At 41.5% G+C, this 4,090-nt stretch overlaps 1 non-coding gene across 1 annotated transcript; it reads left to right on the top strand.

Annotated features, from left to right (window-relative positions):
* Positions 1–3,757: 3,757 nt before the first annotated feature.
* LOC141682178 (small nucleolar RNA R71) lies at positions 3,758–3,864 on the top strand. Its single transcript, XR_012559580.1, has one exon. It is a non-coding gene; the product is annotated as a small nucleolar RNA R71 (small nucleolar RNA).
* Positions 3,865–4,090: the final 226 nt, after the last annotated feature.

The following is a 4,090-nucleotide window of genomic DNA, read 5'->3' as shown; positions in this document are numbered from 1 at the left end:
ATTATGAACGGACCGGACCATATCAACTTCAATTTTCCAGGAAAAAGACAGAGACGAGAGTTAAATAACAGAACTTGTTATCCCGACACAAATGACTTGAGCACTAGACCCCTATCGTGCCACCTCTTGACTTTCTCCTTCTATATTTTGTTGTTTTCATACGCTTGAAGCCAAAATTCATCGAGTTCATTCAATTGAAGCATTCTTTTCTTACCAGCTGCATCCAAATCAAGGTTCAACTTCTTCAAAGCCCAATACGCTTTATGCTCGAGCTCCACAGGCAAATGACACCCCTTACCATAAACCAACTAAAATGGTGACATTCCAAATGGAGTCTTGTATGCTGTTCTATATGCCCAAACAACTTTATCAAGCTTCAAAGACCAATCCTTCCTTGATGGACACACAACTTTCTCTAGAATACGCTTGATTAAGTGGCCTCCATAAACAGTCGAATGACAGTCTCGCAAGATCCCCCTCGTTTTGTTGTACGGAATACATCTCCTGGTGATTTGGTTAGCTCCTTGCCTAAACAAATAAGGCTCATCCCACATATACCACTTGACCTCATGTAGAAACTTCTTCCTTTGAGTGTACGACAAGTCTGGAGGCATGATATTACTCACAAGGTAGTTCACAATATCTACAAACCACGGTTCTTACTCTTGCACTCCAAAAAAATACTCATCGGGAAAAGATACATTTATCAATGTCTTATCCTGTGAAGTTACACTTGGATCTTCCAAACGAGAGAGATGATTAGCGACTTGGTTCTAAGTGCCCTTTATGTCCTTGATCTCTAATTTAAACTCCTGAAGTAAAAGAACCCATCTAACAATCTAGGCTTTGATTCCTTCTTCGAGACGAGATAATAAATTATGGCGTGATCCGTGAAAACTGTCACCTTCATCCCAAGCAAATAAGATCAAAACTTCTCAAAGCCGTAGATATTTCCAAGAAAGTTGGGAACTCCCTTAACAGAAATTGGTGGAGAAATATTTCCAATGACCTCCACCTTGGCTTTGTCCACCTCAAGACCCCTACTTGATACCTTGTGACCAAGAATAATGCCCTGTCGCACCATAAATTGACATTTCTCCCAGTTGAGAACCAGATTGGTCTCAACACACCTTTTAAGAACGTTGCCAAGATTCTGCATGCACTCATCAAATGAATCTCCAAACATAGAGAAATCATCCATAAATACCTCTACATTCTGACCGATCATGTCAGCGAAGATAGCCATCATGCATCTCTGAAATATGGTCGGTGCTCCATACAACCCAAAAGAAACTCTTCTAAAGGCGAAAGTACCAAATGGACAAGTGAAAGTAGTCTTTTCCTGATCTTCTGGAGTGATACAAATCTGATTATAGCCCGAATAGCCATCTAGAAGACAGTAGTACTCATGCCCAGCCAACCTGTCAAGCATCTGATCAATAAAAGGCAGAGGGAAGTGATCCTTTCTCGTGGCCTTATTCACCTTCCTATAGTCCATGCAAACTCTCCACCTCGTGACTGTTCGAGTAGGAATGAGCTCATTCTTCTCATTAACAACAACGGTGATACCTCATTTCTTTGGTACACACTGAAGTGGACTCACCCAAGAACTGTCAGAAATGGGATAGATGATCCCTGCATCCAGCCATTTGAGAATTTCCTTCTTCATAACTTCTTTCATGATCAGAATGAGCCTTTTCCGTTGCTCAGCAGTAGGCTTGCTACCTTCCTCTAGCAGAATTTCATGCATGCAATAAGAAGGGTTGATTCCCTTGATATCTGCTATCGTCCATCCAATTGCCGATTTGAACTCTCTCAAAATTTTTAAGAGTTTTTCCTCATCACTACCTGAAAGATCAGATGCAATACTCACAGGCAAAGTAGATGCATCACCTAAAAAAGCATACCGTAAGTGTTCAGGCAATGGTTTAAGCTCAAGTGTAGGAGCTTCCTCAATAGATGGCTTGAGGCGCTTTGGAGATTTGTTCAGCTCCTCCATTCCAAGAGATTCAAAAGCCATATCCACCTTCCTCTTCCAGGGAGAAGCATTCAGATATTGCAACTGCTCATCACCTTCATCATCTTCACTATCTGAATTCTCCAAAATGGCCTTTTCTAATGCATCAGACCTTAGCAATTGATCAAGTTCTTAAGTAACCACAGAATCGACCAATTCCACCTTTAAGCACTCCTCATTTTCCTTAGGGAATTTTATGGCATTGAACACATTAAAAGTTACATCCTGATCCAGCACTCACATGGTGAGCTCACCCTTCTGCACATCTATCAAAGTCCGGCCAGTAGCCAGGAAAGGTCTTCCCAAAATTATGGGAATCTTCTTATCCTCCTCGAAATCAAGAATTACAAAATCAGAAGGAAAGATGAGCTTATCCAGCTTGACCAAAACATCCTCAACAATGCCTCGTGGATAAGTAATAGAACGATCGGCCAACTGCAAGGTCAAATAAGTAGGCTTTGGATCAGGTAAGTCCAACTTCTTGAAGATTGACAAAGGCATCAGATTGATGCTAGCTCCCAAGTCACATAAACATTTATCAAAAGACACTTTTCCAATGGTGCAAGGAATAGTGAAGCTACCAGGATCTTTAAGCTTCGGAGGCAAATTCTATTGCAGCACAGCACTGCATTCCTCCATGAGAGCAACTTTCTCTAAGTTATCAAGCTTCACCTTCCAAGAAAGTATACCTTTCATAAACTTCACATAACTAGGCATTTGTTCAAGAGCTTCAGCGAAAGGTATATTGATATGAAGTTTCTTGAACACCTCCAGAAACTTTTTAAACTACTTATCCAGCTTTTTCTTCTGCAGCCTCTTAGGAAAGGGAGGTGGATGATAGATCTGTTTCTCCCCTGTATTACCCTTAGGAGGAGTGTGTTCAACAGTAGTCTTCCTTGGTTCCACTTCTGCTTCCTTCTACACTTCTTCTTCAGCTATAGCTTCTTCATCCGAAACATGAGGGTGTTCAGCATTTGCAACCTTCCCAAACAATAATGTAATTGCCTTTATCTGCTCCATAGTTTCCCTCTTTCCTGGTACTTCAGTGTCACTAGGGAGTGTACCAGGCTGACTATTTAGCAAGGCATTGGCAATTTGCCCAATTTGATTTTACAAGGTCTTGATAGAAACCGCTTGGCTCTTGCACATGAGTCTCAACTCCTCCAATTCAGATTTTCATTAGACTGTTGCAGCTGGATTTGTTGTCTTGGTGCAAATTACGGTTGCTGAAAAATAAGGGGTTGTACTGCTTTGCTGGATACTGCTGATAAGGCTGCTGAACCGTATTCTAAGTGTTGCTCCAGCTAAAGTTAGGATGATTGCGATGTTAGGGTGATAGGTGGCTGGCACAGGATGCTGTGACCTCTGAAAGTTGCTCACGAACTGAGTTGTTCACTAGAAATAGCACACTGCTCCATCTCATGGGCACCAACACAAAGCTCACAAACATTAGTGATATGATTAACTCCATAATTGGACAAAGAATCCACCTTCATCGTGAAAGCCTTAACCTGAGCAGCTATAGATATAGCTGTATCTAACTCTGGGATTCCTGCTACCTTGCCCTGAGATAGTCTCTGAGTAGGATTATGGTATTCATTAGCCGCCATCAGTTCAATCAATTCATAAGCTTCATCATAGCTTTTAGCCCACAAGGCTCCTCCTGATGCTGCATCAAGCATGGGTCTAGAAGTAGCACCCAATCCATTATAGAAGTAGTTAATGATCATCCAGTCAGGCATCCCATGGTGAGGACACTTTCTAAGCATCTCCTTATAACGATCTCAAGCCTCACACAAAAATTCTCCAGATTGCTGAGCAAATTGAGTAAGTGCATTTCTGATTGCAGCAGTCTTCGCCATAGGGAAGAATTTAATTAAGAACTTTTGAGAAAGATCCTCCCATTTGGTGATAGACCCTGGTGGTAGAGAATGTAACCAGCACTTAGATTTATCCCGCAAAGAGAATGGGAAAAGCCTCAACTTAATGGCATCTTCAAAAATTCCATTGAACTTGAAAGTATCGCAGATCTCGATAAAATCTCTAATGTGCATGTTGGGGTCTTCTATCGGA

This window comes from Apium graveolens, chromosome 8 (assembly GCF_009905375.1).
Source record: "Apium graveolens cultivar Ventura chromosome 8, ASM990537v1, whole genome shotgun sequence".
Taxonomy (NCBI): Eukaryota; Viridiplantae; Streptophyta; class Magnoliopsida; order Apiales; family Apiaceae; genus Apium; species Apium graveolens.
The sequence above is the reverse complement of the archived record's forward strand: the minus strand, read 5'-3'. Positions and strand labels throughout refer to the sequence as shown.